The 17,056-nt window shown below is 42.1% G+C and overlaps 1 protein-coding gene across 2 annotated transcripts in view; it reads right to left on the bottom strand.

Annotated features, from left to right (window-relative positions):
• Positions 1 to 586, bottom strand: part of TMEM45B (transmembrane protein 45B) — a 37,172-nt gene extending 36,586 nt beyond the window's left edge. For both annotated transcript variants that reach the window (XR_012236400.1, XM_073603310.1), the window contains exon 1: positions 437 to 586. The gene's annotated coding sequence lies outside the window, so the exon portion shown is untranslated. The remainder of the gene's footprint in view (positions 1 to 436) is intronic.
• Between the last annotated feature and the right edge of the window lie 16,470 nt (positions 587 to 17,056).

The raw sequence follows: 17,056 nt of genomic DNA, 5'->3' as shown, positions 1-17,056 counted from the left end.
GGAAGAGGAAGAAGAGAAAGGAGAGAGATAAATAAACAACAGCAAGATATCGCGTGAAAGCTGAGAGAGAGAGAAAAGAGAAGAAATGGGGGAGAGAGAAGGCAAAAAAAAAGGCGTACACACACATCAAACAGATCCTGGTATGTTCACATGGCTGTGAATACAATGTTTCCACCTAAATCAAATTGGTATATTGCCTATTATAAATGCTAATCCAAAAACTGCAAGCCCTCCAACAGCTGTGAACTACAACTCCCAGCATTATGCAGCACGCAAACATACTACAACTTTCAAATTCCTTATGATTTCTCTGTACTGTAGTGATTTATCAATTTTTACAAGTAAATTTAAACTTTTAGTAAATTTTGTTGGTGTGATAAATGGAGGTGTTGTTGTCCCCCCCCATAATTAAAAGTGATAAGGTTTCGGCTCTCACCTGTCTGGTGTCTTCTGCACTGTGAACATGGAGATGTGGAACAGGTGTACACGCTCTACACATACCTCATCTCAGTGCAGGCTGGGAGGTGTGTGTTCCTGTGCGACCTTTGCACATAATGACATAGGTGCGATAGAACCAGTTCTGACAGTGTTGCAGCCATTATCATCGCCTGACCAGTTTCTTCCTTTTCGACTGCATACCCCAGATAACGCTCATTGCATAACTTGAATGTCTAGTTTGTTTTCTCTTTCCTCAAAAATGAAGGCTGAACATCAAGCAGCCACAAAGTCTTTATAAATTGACACAAAAAACAAAATGATGCCCCTATCCTTTCAAATTGTGGCGCATGTCTGCCGCGCGATAAATTGCGCTGCAGTCGCGGCAACACACATTGCGGGAAGCATGTCACCCAAAAAAAAAGTTCAGGGGCTTCTTTTGGGTGACATGCTTCAAATTATCGCGCAACAATCGCGGCAGATCCGCGCCGCGATTTGAGGTGTCATTTAAATGAGTGGTGTTTCAAATGTGAGTCTCGCAATTTGCCATTTACACATTAGCGGTTTCAAATCGTGGGCATATTCGTGGCAAATCTGCTCGCGATTCAAAATGCTGAAGTGTGAATGCAGCCTAATGCCGCGTACACACGATAGGATTTTCCAACAGAAAATGTTCGATGGGAGCTTGTCCGACCGTGTGCAGGCTCCATCGGACATTTTCCATCGGAATTTCCGTCACACAAAATTTGAGAGCTGGTTCTCAAATCTTCCGACAACAAAATCTGTTGTCGGAAATTCCGATCGTGTGTACACAAAGTTCCACGCATGCTCGGAATCAAGCAGAAGAGCCGCACTGGCTAATGAACTTCATTTTTCTTGGCTCGTCGTACGTGTTGTACGTCACCACGTTCTTGATGTTCGGAATTTCCGTCAAGATTTGTGTGACTGTGTGTATGCAAGACAAGATGAGCTAGCATCCATCGGAAAAAAAACATGGATTTTGTTGTCGGAAAATCCTATCGTGTGTACAGGGCATAAGAGTCTGAGTTTTATATGTACAGGCTATGAAAAAGAGTTATAGATATTCCTCAGGACCCGAACACCTTATGCAGATCCTAGGGGTCTCTTCATTGCATATTGATAGAGTTTTATTGAAAACCAACTAGAACTAAAACTTTTTTGGTGATCTCAAATTTGGAGATCTCCACTTAGTTCCTGTACTTGTCATACAGAAATACAAAAATTAAGGGGCATAAGAGGCACCATAGACACCAAGGGGGTTATTTACTAAAGGCAAATCCACTTGGGAGTGCAGTAGCTGTAGATCTGAGGTGGAAGATCTGAAATGAGGTGAAGCTCTGCTGATTTTATCATCCAATCATGTGCAAGCTAAAATGCTGTTTTTTATTTTCCTTGCATGTCCCCCCTCAGATCTACAGCGACTGCAATTCCAAGTGCACTTGTAGTGCAAAGTGGATTTGCCTTTAGTAAATAACCCCCCTAGTAAAACTTTGCCTTCCTTAGTAAGGCTAACCCACCTTTACTTTACTGGAAAAAGTTTTTTTGTTACTTTTTACTTTCTGGAGAGATGTCCTGTCACTTTTTGTCTCTCTGGAACATTGTTACCATACCAGGAAGGGAGTTGAAATATCACAAATGGGGACAGAGACAGTAAAAACCTAAGATGTTGTAACACTTTGTACCCAAATGTTCCTGTAGATATGTAGCAAGGTCTTGAGCCTCCTTTGGTCTAATGAGAACCTCCGGGGCCAGAGATAGCTGACATCCTTCTGTATGAAGTGGGTTGTGAGGCATAGTGGGTACAAAGGTGATTAAAGTCATTGGGCGCCAGATAATTCTTGAATGCAAAAGAGATTTTATTTCTCTTAACAAACTTTTGGGGGAGAGAGGGTTAGGGCCAGGACACCCTTAGGTAGTTGCAAGTTCAATTGACAGACTCCGAGACTTCAACAGAAGGACAGCCATGCAGGGAAAGTCATCCAGCAAGATGCCACACCTGCATGTGCAGGAATGCTGTCTCCTATGGCAACAGTCTTTACCAGTTCCTTTCACTTCCACTACAATCACTCCTTGTAGTTCTTCAGCCCACTGAACCCCTTGAGCTCTCCCAATCTTCACGGTAGTATCTTCCTCAAGCGTCACCCCTGCCTCTCTGCTGGGTCCCTAGCTTGGCACTCTAGATACCCCTCAAGCTTCACTCCACTGGCCTGCCTGGTCCCTGGCTTGACACACAAGGCTGCTCTGCAAGCGTCACCTCCACTGGCTGGGTCCCCGTCTTGATGCCCACTGAAGTTTCCGGATTCTTCACCGTCCCCGCTTGGTGAGAATATTGCTCCGGTACTTGCTTCAGTTACTCACTGTGGTTCCTGGTTATAGGTTGTTTGGTCCTTTAGTGACAACAGTTTCCCTTCTACCTCCGACCACGACAGGTTCTCCTTCCAGCAGAACCGTCACTTCTGGTTGGACTGCAAGCCGCAGTCCCAACCCTACTTTGCTCTCTTGCTTCTGGATAGGCCCTCAGACAGCCTAGCAGCCAGACGTGCCCGGGATAGGCCCAATCTCTGGCCTAGCAGCCCGGGCAACACAATACACGTCCACACAGACAGCCGTCCAGGTGGCACAGAACACAGATCACCTGACTCCACCCAAATATATAGGGCCTCCCAGCAGACCAGGGGATTCAAGAAAACCCCTGCCCATTGGCTGAGGTACCCCATATACCCATAACCTGACCATGCATTGCCCTTCTTGTATCTAGTACCACCAAGTACCCGGCCACCTAGTGGTAGAAGAGAAAAGTGCAACAAGGCCAAACTTAGGGAGAAATCAATAGATCTCTAACAATCAACCAAGATAACTATGCTTGGCAACTAAATTTGTGAGGAGCAACCCTGCCTAAACCCCAGGGTACTACAGATACATGCCACTCTCTAGTTTATACTTACCAATTGTAACTCACCTATACCTTTAAACTGTTATTAAACCCTCCTCCTGCAACAAAAATATTGTAACATACTTCTCACCTATATTGCTTTAAGTTCAATTTTCCACTACTGCATATATATTATTCAAATTCAGCATTAAAAAAAAAAAAAAAAAAAAATCTCCTTCATTTCCATCACAGCTAGAGAACTGACCACGTTGTGTTCTCCTGCTTAGTGTGGTCAGTTTTTAATACAAAGGCAGGGGAACTTGCAGGGACACCAGAGATTTCACACAAAGGAAGCAATACAAAGAGAACAAGATACTTTTTTATGAGATAAATAAAAATCTTGTGAGCTACCAATAATATATTAGGCTGAAAGTCTTGAAAGAAGCATCCTGTTGATGCAAGAAAATGTAATAATGCCTTTCAGCTGCTACCATATGTTATGTTTAAATCAAGCAATTATATATAAATATTGTGCTGCGCTGTGTAAATATCTCTACATAATACTGCAAACTGAATATTCAAACTAGCTATCAATCCATGAAGTGCAAGTGCAAAAATAAATAAATGTTGTGTCCAACTACGTAAATTAATCTGCTTCAATATAACACAATGAATATCAAACAATTCCAATTCATATGGTGCAAATACAAAAGAGTATATAAAAATATAGAACATTTAAATATGTGCTATAAATATTCCAGTGCAATAAATAAATGTGAACAAATTTACAAAATTAAATGCTTAAAAGATCGATCTATATATAGTGCTTCCAAAAAAAATTCAAGGATGGATGGTGCTATATATGTGCTATGAATATTCCAGTGCAATAAATCAATGTGAAAAAAAATGTACACGTAAAAAATGCAATCCTTAAACGATCGATCGATATATCGTGCTTCCAAATAAATTTCCTCAGTGACTTGCGATAGTGCTTCAGAATTAAACTTTTGGTGACATTTCACACGTGCTCCCGTCTGTGTGATTGCGCTCACCTCAGGGGATGCGACCGCTCAAGTTTGGTCAGACAAGCAGTAGAACCATCATTGGGCTCAAGATTAATGGACTCAGGCGCTTCCATATGGTTGTCCCCGGATCATATATATAAAAAATAGGCTAGATAGTGTGATAACGTTTTAACTCCAAATTTATTGTATAAAATATGTCAATGTACTCACATGCTGTAGGAGCTACCAGCGCACCACTCTATATATAGCGTGAATCAGAGATCAGCGTCTCAGCTGACTCCTCCACCGTCCTAGCCTTTATACATACTTTTATGTGTAAAATTTGTTCACATTGATTTATTGCACTGGAATATTTATAGCACATATATAGCAACATCCATCCTTAAATTTTTTTTTGGAAGCACAATATATAGATCGATCAATCTTTAAGGATTGAATTTTTTAATGTGTAAAATTTGTTAATGTTGATTTATTGCACTGAAATATTTATAGCACATATTTAAATATTCTATATTTTTATATATTTTTTTGTATTTGCACCATATGAATTGGAATAGTTTTATATTAATTGTGTTATATTGAAGCAGATTAATTTACGTAGTGGGACACAACATTTATTTAACCACTTAAGGACCGAGCCTCTTTTTGAGATTTGTTGTTTTCAAGTTAAAAACAGTTTTTTTTGCTAGAAAATTACTTAGAACCCCAAACATTATACATTTTTTTCCTAACACCCTATAGAATAAAATGGCGGTTGTTGCAATACTTTCTGTCACACCGTATTTGCACAGCAGTCTTACAAGCGCACTTGTTTTAAAAAAAAAAAAAAACACTTTTTTGAATTAAAAAAAAGGACAACATTAAAGTTAGCCCAATTTTTTATATATTGTGAAAGATAATGTTACGCCGAGTAAATTGATACCCAGCATATCATGCTTCAAAATTGCGCCCAGTCGTGGAATGGCGACAAACTTTTACCCTTAAAAATCTCCATAGGCGACGTTTTAAAAATTCTACAGGTTGCATGTTTGAAGTGACAGAGGAGGTCTAGGGCTAGAATTATTGCTCTTGCTCTACCGATAGTGGCAATATCTCACATGTGTGGTTTGAACACCGTTTTCATATGCGGGCGCTACTCACGTATGCGTGTGCTTCTGCACACCAGTTTGGCGGAACGGGGCATGTTTAAAAAATGTTTTCTTTTTCTTTATTTATTTTACCTTTTTATTTTTTTATTTTTACACTGTTTTTTTAAAAAAATAAAAATGGTGTCACTTTTATTCCTATTACAAGGGATGTAAACATCCCTTGTAATAGAAAAAAACATGACAGGACCTCTGAAATATGAGATCTGGGGTTAAAAAAAACCTCAGATCTCATATTTACACTTAAATGCAATAAAAAAAAAAAATTGTCATTTAAAAAAAATAATTAAAAAAAATGGCCCTTTAAGACCTGTGGGTAGAAGTGACGTTTAGACGTCGCTTATGCCCTGCATTGTTATGCAGATGGGTGGGGGCCATCTTCAAGCCAGGGTGAAGATCTGATTGCCTCTGCCGCTGCTGACGGATCCGGTAAGCGGCGGAGGGCATCGGAGCGCGGCGGGAAGGGGGGGCCTTCTCCTGCCGCCGATAAAAGTGATCTTGCTGCAAATCTGCCGCAGAGACCACTCTTAGAAACCGGACTGCCGGCCGAGCACGAGGATACCGGAGTTATGGCAGCTAGCTGCTGCCATAACAATGATATCCACTGTCAAAGTTAGGACGTGCATTTTATGGGACACAGTGACTGCCTATGATGGGCACAGTGAGGCTGCAATTGATGGGCTTTTTTCAGAATTTTTCAGTTTGCTTGCGCCCCCCAAAAAAATTTTGAGCACCAGCCGCCACTGTTTCATAAGCTGCTTGTCTCTAAAACTGTACCATGCAACCTATTGGGAAGCCTACTGAGTTACTTAAAAGCCTGTGTACAGTATACAACCAACGGAGTAGAAGTGCATGTTGGAGAATTAGATGAAGAAATTATATGTGGATTGACAGCAATTAAATTAGAGCAATAAATTGAAGGTAATATTTCACCTGAAATTGTTGCTTAAATACCTGATATTCTCTGGGCCAAGGGAAATATGATGTAGGACTTCTACAAGTCCCTCCGATTAAAGTCAAAATAAAGGCAGGAGCTCAAATCCCACGCATACCACAGTATCCACTGTCACCAGATGAACTCGCTGGTGTACGAGTACAAATAAAATAATTACTTGAAGCAGGTGTCATAAAGAAAACAGAAAGTAGAGACGCCATTGTTTTAAAGAAAAAGTTCAAAAAGGGAGAAAAGCCAGTATATCAAATGGTACATGATTTAAGGGCCATCAATCCTATCATCGAGGAAGGCACTCCTGTTGTCCAAAATCCCAGGACTTTGCTCAATGACATACCTACAGGAACACGGGTGTACACCGTAATAGAACTGGCAAATGCTTTCTTCAGTGTCGCCTTGGATGAAGAGAGCCAAGAACTCTTTGCTTTCCGGTTTGAAGGAGCAAATGTTTATGCTCATCTGATGCTAGAGACCAGCAACATGAAGAAAAAGATGGTGACAAAGGCAAAGATGGGACTGGTGCCAGTACTTTAGCATTAAGTTCAACTGAGAGGTGTCCAATTTGTCTGAACAGTCTTTCCCTGGAGGTTGGCTTCCTAAAAGATTGTTGTCACGTTTTCTGTATATCCTGCATTCTTAAATGGTGTGAAACCTCCTCGTCCTGCGCTGTTGACTGCAAATCCTTTCAAACCGTGTATGAAATAGATCCAGTTGGTGGATGCACCAAGATCCATGTCGTGGCAAGAACATAAAAAGAAAACTGCAGCTGCAACCTGTGCCAGTGGTGCTGTACAAAAGGGAAGATATGTTTTAGAATGGATGTTATTAAGAAATATGCAAATGAAATCTTGAAAAGAGCAAGGACAAAGCATTTGTCATCAGCAAGGTGAGCGAATATGAAGCAATCCTTCTTGTATTAGGAGAAATAGAAGTGAAAAGATGTACTACAATCATCCTGCCAGCTTTTTCCTGGAGAGAGATGAATACCTCGAAGAGGAGGGCGACCACGTCTGCTTAAGACTTATGGAAGAAGAAATGCAGCAAATCTCCCTAGTAAAGGACACTCCTCTTGAGAGTTCTGATCTGATCCTGTTTGCAGAGGGTTCACGCCTATACAAAGATGGAGTGCCCAAGAATGGCATATGTGGTGATAACATTGGAGGAAGTGAATGAGACTCAACTACTCCCTCCATCACTTTCAGCGCAGGTTGCCAAAGTGGTAGCACTCACAAGAGCCAACACCTACACTGATAGCAAGTATGCTCTCAAAGTAATCCATGATTATGGACCCATAACTGCTGCAGAAGAACTAATTCAAAACTGGAAATATGTTCAAGAGCTTTTTGAAGCAGTCACCCTCCCAAAGGAATTAGTCATCCTGAAGGTCAAAGCACATACTGGAGGACAACCTACTGCCAGGGGGACTGCTGAAAAACCAATGGAAGCAATCATGACCCTAATCACTGATTTTGCAAAGGAATAAGAAGCCCGTAACAGATTGAAGAATAAGAAGAGAACAAATACTCAAAGTAAAAGGACTGATTAAGGAATTGCAAGAATCTGCACCTGATGATTGGCATGAAATCATGGAAAGGGACAGAGCAAAGAAGAACCAAGGACTCTTGTGCAAGGAAAATGGAATATGTGTCACACCTCAAATGGAGAAGATGATCATGCAACTCGCCCATGGCCTGAGTCATGTAGGCCCTAAGGTAATGGAGAGAAACATAAGCAGGGCTGGATAGTTTATTCGATACTCCAGAAATTCATTTCAAGACTTTGTTGAGGGATGCATAATCTGTGCTAAAATAACCCAAGAAAACAGACCAGAGCAACACAAAGACATTTGGCCAAGCCACTTTTCCTTTTCCAAAGGCTTCAGGTTGATTACATCCAATTGCCCAAATTAGGCCAATATCAATATGTTTTGTTGTGCATAGACATTTTTTCAAGCTGAATAGAAGCCTGACCGGTGGCTAAAGCAAATGCCAAAACAACAGCAAAGAAGCTCCTTTCCAAAGTAATATGCCGCTTTGGAGTCCCTGAAACCATAGAGAGTGACAGAGGAACACATTTCACTGGACAGATCATGCAAATTGTATGCAAGGACTTGGCAATTGAGCAGGCCTTTCAGGCCCCTATCATCCTCAGAATTCAGGGAAGGTAGAAAAATATAGTGGAATCATTAAAGAAAGGCTAGCTAAATTAATGCAGGAATGGGAGGAAGGGTCAGTAAAGAAACAGTGGCCAGAACTGTTGCCTCTGGTTCTTTACAAGTTCAGGACTACCCCTACTTATAGGTCAGAGAACTTGAGCCCTTATGAGATTGTGTTTGGGGGCCCACCTAAGACAGGGTTGTATTTTCCACATTAGACTGCTGTAATGTATAATGATTATGTTTTGTTATGTAATTGTCTAATACAAGCAACTAACTGCGATGCACACGTTTGTTTTTAATACAATTTCAGATCCAGATCAAGTAACTGGAACACATGATTTACAGCCAGGTGATTGGGTCCTAGTAAAAGAACATGTGAAAATATCTTTGAGACCAAAGTTTGAAGGACCCTACCAAGTGTTCCTGACAACTGCTACAGCTGTAAGGTGACATGGATACATGCCAGCCATTGCAAGAAAGCACACCTAATTTCAAGATGAGTAAACTACTGTTATGCCTTTGCTTGATCTTGGCAGGCAAGGCTATAGAGGAAAATCACCTGTACAAATTACACATGATAAAAGGCATAAGGAGTAATTTGAGTAATTGCTAGATATGTTCACATAGGCCAGACAGTTCAAAAAAAGGCTCACACCTGGTACCCTTTTACTTTCGTTTTGAGTTTAAGCCATACAAAGCTGCCCAAAATACCAATATGTCTAGAAACACCACAAGTGTTCTATTATTGTGAAAATACATTTTATGTTAAATATAACTTAAGACCTTTGGGAATATCCCCTTGTTTAGTAAGGGAAAGAGGTAAACAATGTGACATTATGATAGGAAATATGACAAACCCAGATTACACTTTGTTTAGAAATGGTACATTTTCATGGGTTCAACAGATATTTTGTGTCCTCATAGGAATCATTATAAGATTGCTTGTTTGTTTTTTTTAGGGGTGCTAAATGTGAAATACAAAGATTACTAGAATGACAGTTAGAACTGAGGAAGATGACCCCAAGGAAGAGATAGAGTGTTATCAAATAGTCAGATTAACAGATTCGTATGATGCCGAGATGGGTGATGCAAATGAGTAAAGATATGTATCCACATACACCCTAAGAAGGACTTTACTCCACAAAGATGTGAAGTAGTACTGTGGACCCTCTGGTATCATACTAGGTAGGGAAGATATGGTAGTGACCCCTCTATAGGGGTCAAGAGGAGGGACATGAGTAGAATTATAGGGGTCTGATAATGTTGAGTTTTATTTAGAGAGAGAGAGAGAGAGAGAGAGAGAGAGAGACTGTCGCTTTAAGAATTTATATTATGTTGGATTTGTTTTTTTTCCTTCTTAGATGGCTTGTTTCAATTCCTGGGAAGTCGAAACTGTTGGATATGTGACGACACAAACTACTGATAAGAACCCAGAAAGCTGCTCAAAATAGGCCTCCGTATCAAAACTAGTCTAAACTGACCAGATACTGCTGAAATCTATTTTTTTTTTGCTAGTCACATGATGTAACCACCCATTTAACTGTTCCCTTGCTACTAAGAAGATATCAGTGCTGATTGGACTAAACTATACGATCACACCTATAACACATCTAGTGCTTATGCATATTCATAAAGTATATATTGTTAAACTTGATGTTTTTAAGTCAGAGACACTTCCTTCTTCGTTCGGTCTGGTAATGCTGAATATCGGTGTGTGTTGTGTCTCTCCACTGCAGTAAATAAAAAAGCACCTACTTATCTTAAGATCTGGACTCACTATCTCATCATCTAAATGTCTTGTTTAGAGACTCCCTAACCATATTTAACAATAGTCAACATAGATCAAATCGGGTTTATGATGGACAAATCCACTGACACTAACTTAAAGTGGAGTTCCACCCAAAAGTGGAACTTCCACTCATCAGATTCCTCCCCCCCCTCCGGTGACACAGTTGGCACCTTTCAGGGGGAAGGGGGGTACAGATACCTGTATATTACAGGTATCTGTACCCACTTCCGGCATAGATAGCCGGAGAATCTGTGGTTATTTACGCCACTTCCTGCTCCCTCCCCGCTGCCTGCTGGGAAACACACGGGTCCCAGAGGCAGCAGGGACCATCCGTATTGCGCTGCGCGACTCGCGCATGCGCAGTAGGGAACCGGGAAGTGAAGCCGCACGGCTTCACTTCCTGATTCCCTTACCGAAGATGGAGGCGGCAGTACCCGAGGACGGAGAGACGCTTCGGCCTCAGGTGCCGACATCGCGGGCGCCCTGGACAGGTAAGTGTCCATGTTTTAAAAGTCAGCAGCTGCAGTATTTGTAGCTGCTGACTTTTAAAAAAAAAATTTTCGGCGGCGCTCCGCTTTAAGGAGACCACTTACAACTTGATCCGCTGGATTCCAGGACTAGAATAGTAGTCTCAATAGATATTGAGAAAGCTTTCGACTCTGTCGACTGGAAGTTTATGTTCAAAGTCCTGGAATCCATGGGATTTGGGCCACAATTTAGGAAATGGATCTCTATGCTCTATAGACATCCTAAGGTGGCTGTGAGGTTGGGATCTTCTGTATCCGAATTCTTTGAAGTAGAAAGGGGCACTATCCCCATTCCTATTCACCCCCTAGCCATGGAGCCGCTTGCGGTCGCACCCAGGTCATCAGGGGAGATACAGGCCATTAAAGTAGGTACTATACAAGAATCTCTAGCGCTATACGCTAATGATATGCTTCTGTTTCTCAGCGACCCAGGAGATTCCCTACAGGCGGCCCTAGGTTTTTTTAAAACATTTGCAAAGTTTTCTGGGTTAAAAGTAAATTGGAGTAAGTCCTCTATTCTCCCCCTGGACGCAGGTGCCAAAGAATTGGCCAATCCTAATTTGCCTTTACAATGGGTCACATCCCTTAAACTTACAGCGAATGTGCATGACTACATACCCCTTAACCTACTTCCGTTACTGACGTTACTTAAGAAAAAGACTCAGGCATGGACTAAATTACCGTTATCCTTGATAGGCAGGATTAGTCTGCTCAAAATGGAGCTTCTCCTAGTGATATTGTACTTTCTACGTCATGCTCCTACATGGGTACTGAAATCATATTTCAACCACTTCTGGACCTCCACACGCCAATATACGCCCTTACTTTGAAGGAGGATATCATTGTTATGGCAGCAGCTAGCTGCCATAACCCCGGTATCCTCTTGTTCGGCCGGTGGCCTGCTATAAGATAAAAGTGGTCTCTGTTGCGAATTTGCAGCGAGATCACTTTTATCGGCGATGGGAGAGGGCCCCCCCCTGCCGCCGTGCTCCGGTGCCCTCCGCCGCTTACCGGAGCCGTCGGCATCGGCAGGGGCAATCGAATGTTGTGCCTTCCTTGGCATTGAGACAAGTGAGGGGAAGATGGCCTCCACCCGTTTCCATGATATTGCAGGGCAGAAGCGACGTCAAAATGTCACTTTCGCCCATAGCTCTTAAAGGGCAATTTTTTTTAAATTCTTTTTTTAAATGACAATTTTTTTTTTTTTTTTATTGCATTTTAGTGTAAATATGAGATCTGAGGTCTTTTTGACCCCAGATCTCATATTTAAGAGGTTCTGTCATGCTTTTTTTCTATTACAAGGGATGTTTACATTCCTTGTAATGGGAATAAAAGTGACACAATTTTTCTTTTTTTTTTAAAAACAGTGTAAAAATAAAAAATAAAAGGTAAAATAAATAAGAAAACGAATGCATACGTGAGTAGCGCCCGCATATGAAAATGGTGTTCAAACCACACATCTGAGGTATCGCCGTGATCGGTAGAGCGAGAGCAATCATTCTAGCTCTAGACCTCCTGTGTAACTTAAAACATGCAACCTGTAGAATTTTTTAAACGTCGCCTATAGAGGTTTTTAAGGGTAAAAGTTTGTCTCCATTCCACGAGTGTGCACAATTTTGAAGCGTGACATGTTGGGTATCAATTTACTCGGCGTAACATTATCTTTCACAATATTAAAAAAAATTGGCTAACTTTACTGTTGTCTTATTTTTTAATTCAAAAAAGTGTCTTTTTTCCAAGTACGCTTGTGAGACCGCTGCACAAATACAGTGTGACAGAAAGTATTGCAACAACCGCCATTTTATTCTCTAGGGTGTTAGAAAAAAATGTATAATGTTTGGGGGTTCTAAGTAATTTTCTAGCAAAAAAAATGTTTTAACTTGTAAACAACACATCTAAAAAAGAGGTTCGGTCTTTAAGTGGTTAAGAAAAATAATAGTATAATTACATCTTTTCTGTGGGCAACTAAACCCCCAAGGGTAGGTATAACAGTGTTAAAGGAACCTGGGGATCAAGGAGGATTGGCATTACCGGACTGCCAGAAGTATTACCTAGCGGGCCAGATGGTGTACGCTCGTAGATGGTTAATGGCGGATGATGGAGATACAGCTACGGAACTAGAGGGAGCCCAACTGGGGTCATACGTTTGGCTCTGTTCAGGGGAACCAAATCTGACTTACCATTGACATTAACTATGAAAGCCACAATAAAATCCTGGAAGGCAGCGGTGAAATTGGCATGTCCTAGCTACAAAGGTGTATCTGTGTCGGCCCCTCTATGGATGAACCCCACACTATCCCATTTTTACATTCTTCCAGATCCCTCAATATGGGCAATTAAGGGGATAAAAACGTTGAAAGATGTCACATGCTTTGGGGAACTTTTGACCTTCCCACAACTACAATCTAAACATGATCTCACTAATTCATAATTTTTTCAGTTTTTACCAACTCAGACACGCTTTCCAGACACATTTTAGGGAGACGAAAGTAGAGTCCATACCATCAGACCTGGAAACGCTATTGTCGGTTGAGGAATTGGCCAAACCACTCTCAGTGACCTACAAAGAATTCTTCAAAAAGACACCTCAGGCAATATCCAGGTGTAGGGAAAGGTGGGCAGTGGAGGTCCCAGGTATACAGGGGGAGGATTGGGATGACCTATGGACACAACCATTCAGACATCTAGTATCGGCACGAGACAGACTATTTCAATTTAAATTGCTACATAGGAGCTATTTTACCCCAGCTAGGCTAGGCAAAATTTTCCATACAGTCTCAGCGGAGTGCTGGAGATGCTCCCTCTCGACTCTTAGTGCTGACCACATTTTCTGGTGGTGCCCCCACATCCAACAATTTTGGTCGGAAATCACTTCCTGTATATAGGACCTTGCCGATGGCAATGAGGGTATGTCTGCTGGGCCTAGTGGATAATGTGGTGCCATCATGTGCACTGAGAACCCTGCTTAACATAATACTGTTCTATGGGAGGAAAGCCATTTTATTAAACTGGAAAAAACCGAGGGCTCCGAGCGTGGCGTCCTGGAAAGGCATGGTAAACTCCAGAATACTGTAGGCTAAGAAAGGAGTTGAATAATTTGCTGAGAAAGGTAACAAGGAGAGCATAACGCCACACAGAAAGGTGTAGCAAAAGCAAACACATGCGAGTTGAATGTCACATAAGAAGACTAATGAGTAAACACATAAATTGTTTCATCTGTCAGTACTGAGCTGTGTCGTTAGCTTCCTGTATAACTAAGGACCTGAAAAACTGAATCGCCCTACATGTGTTGAGCTGTGACTATGGGGGGGGGGTTGTTATTTTTTTGAGTGATGAAGATAGAGAGTTGTACTATGTTAGTCAGTCACATTACCTAGGCCGCGTTAGGCCAAAACTGGATAGTGTCACATTGACACATCCTAATGTTGTATGTTTCATGCAAAAAACTCAATAAACAGAACTTAAAAAAAAAAAAAAAGAGCACAAGGTCTCTAACATCCACCAGCTCTGTGATGTCGTCATGGAGAAGTGGAAGAGGACTCCAGTGGCAACCTGTGAAGCTCTGGTGAACTCCATGCCCAAGAGGGATAAGGCAGTGCTGGAAAATAATGGTGGTCACAAAAAATATTGACACTTTGGTTTCAATTTGGACTTTTTTACTTAGGGGTGTACTCACTTTTGTTGCCAACGGTTTAGACATTAATGGCTGTGTGTTGAGTTATTTTGAGGGGACAGCAAATTTACACTGTTACACAAGCTGTACACTCACTACTTTACATTGTAGCAAAGTGTCATTTCTTCAGTCTTGTCACGTTAATAGACATAATAAAATATTTACATAAATTTGAGGGGTGAAGTCACTTTTGTGAGCTACTGTATTTGTATAATAAATGTAGCAATACCCCCCTACATTTGGGGTTCGTCTGTCACCCTGCCCAGCCCGGCACACAATCTTCAGTCACTCCAAAGACAGAAAACAGTCCATGCACTTTGACTTGTTGTTTTTTTATTGGGAGGAATTAAATATGCATGGGGATTTGGGAATTATGGGATACTCTTGATAGATTTCAAGAGGACAATGTAGGATCTGAGAGCTATATACACTCTCTATATATACAACTTCTTCTCTTCCTCCAGCACATCACTTGACTACTGATCTCACTCTTCAGCACATCACTTGATTGCTGATATCACTCTCCAGCACATCACTTGATTCCTCACTTCCAGGACCCGCTAGCACTTTAGATTAGGCCTGACACTGGCTCTGCCATGCCTTAGCAAATGCCCTTTGCAGGCAGGGACTGCGTGCCCCTTTGGTGTAGCAAAAATGTAGGCAGAGCTGTCTTTAATATTGATTGGGCCCTGGGCAAAAATGTTCTTGGGGCCCCCAACCGGTCCCCCCCATGCAATTTCGCTCTCCACCTGCTCTGAGACATACAATAAATAGCAGCTAGACTCAAAATTAGTTTGCTGTATCAGATCAGGCAGCGATTGCAATTGGTTGTCAGAGGTTACAGCATATCATTACCACTTACTGACTGGTTGCTGGAGGTTACAGCACACACTACGGCTCACTGATTAGTTACTAGAGGTTACAGCACATAATTTCTGCTTATTGGTTGCTAGAGATTACTGTACAGTAATACTGCTCACTGATTGGTTGCTAGAGGTTACAGCACACCATCTCCTCACTGCCTGCACACCATGGACTGGGGAGGTGAGCGGACTCATTAATAGACAGAAAACTCCCAGGGATCCTAGAACTCCTGGGATCAGTGGCTGGGGGGAGGGGAGGGTGTGATCAATGGCAATCCTGATTTTTTTACCGACTTCCAATATAAAGAGGAGTTTCAACACTGGCCACCAATGTAATAGGGGTTTACACTGACCACTAATGTAATAGAAGCATTCACAGTAACCTCCAATTTAAGAAGGGACTTACACTGACCACCAATGTAAGGGGAAAATTCACACTGGCCACTAGTGTGAATAAAAGGATTCTACACCAAGTACCAATGTAATGAGAAGATTTACACTGACCAGCAATGTAACTGAGACATTTAGCCTGCGTTCATATTTGTGTGTGTCAGGAACGCATGCAAAATCTGCATGCTGCCCTTTAGCAGATACACAGCAATGCCATTGATTGTTAATGACACCCTCACACATCTGCTGACATGTGCCTTGGCACTGTGTGATTTTGAAAAGGGTTAGGGACTTTCTTCCGCATTTCTAGCACATAGAGCAGCCCATTGAAATGAATGGGCTGTCCTACACGCTACCTACATCTTTATCCACCCTGTTAGTACATCTTTGCATCCTAAAACCCCTGCTTACCTCTGCACCCCAAACCTCCTCCATACTCTCCACTCCAACCCTCCACCCCTCTAACTCTACCTGCCTCCTCTGCTCATCTTTGCACCCACCTTCCTTACCTCCATACATTCCCTCCTTGCTCACCTGTGCACCCCAAACTGTAATTCCTTCTCTGCCTACCTCTGCACACCACACACTACCCTCCCCCCACCAATTCGCTTGCCTTTGCAGAACAGGCAGGTGTTAGGCTTAAGGACCACAGTTGTAGGCAGGACTTTCAAGCATGCTCCTTTACCTCCCCAGTGGGCAGAATTCAGTATAGGTAATGGTGGATTTGACCTTAGGGGGGGCATGATATACATATGAATGCTGCCACTATTTAAATATTAATGCCAGTTATTTACATGTAAACACGGGGTCTGCAGGTGAGTCATCGGTACACAACAATAGGGCAGAGCTGGGCAGTAATAGAACTTCACACCGAGATATCAGGACACAGCATGGGACTAAAACCTCAAGGGACAAGGGAATTTAAACTGGGATAGTTGCCAAGTATGAGGCAGCTGTTTTGGGCCCCACAACAATGACAGGGCCCAGGGCAGTTGCCCCTTTTGCCCTGCACTAAAAATGGCCCTGCTAGTCCTAGTGCTAGCTGTGCTGGCTACTGATCCCAGCACAACATCTTCAGACCCTGCCAGCTCTCCTGGCTGCAGCTGCCTCTCTACACTGCTCATGCCACCACAGTCCACTCCACTGGCTCTGCACCCATTCCATACTGCACTCTCCCAGTCCTCTCAGGCGTGTCTCCCCAGTTCT

Source organism: Aquarana catesbeiana, linkage group LG10 (assembly GCF_042186555.1).
Source record: "Aquarana catesbeiana isolate 2022-GZ linkage group LG10, ASM4218655v1, whole genome shotgun sequence".
Taxonomy (NCBI): domain Eukaryota; kingdom Metazoa; phylum Chordata; class Amphibia; order Anura; family Ranidae; genus Aquarana; species Aquarana catesbeiana.
Note: the sequence above shows the minus strand (reverse complement) of the source record. Positions and strands in the feature narration are given on the sequence as shown.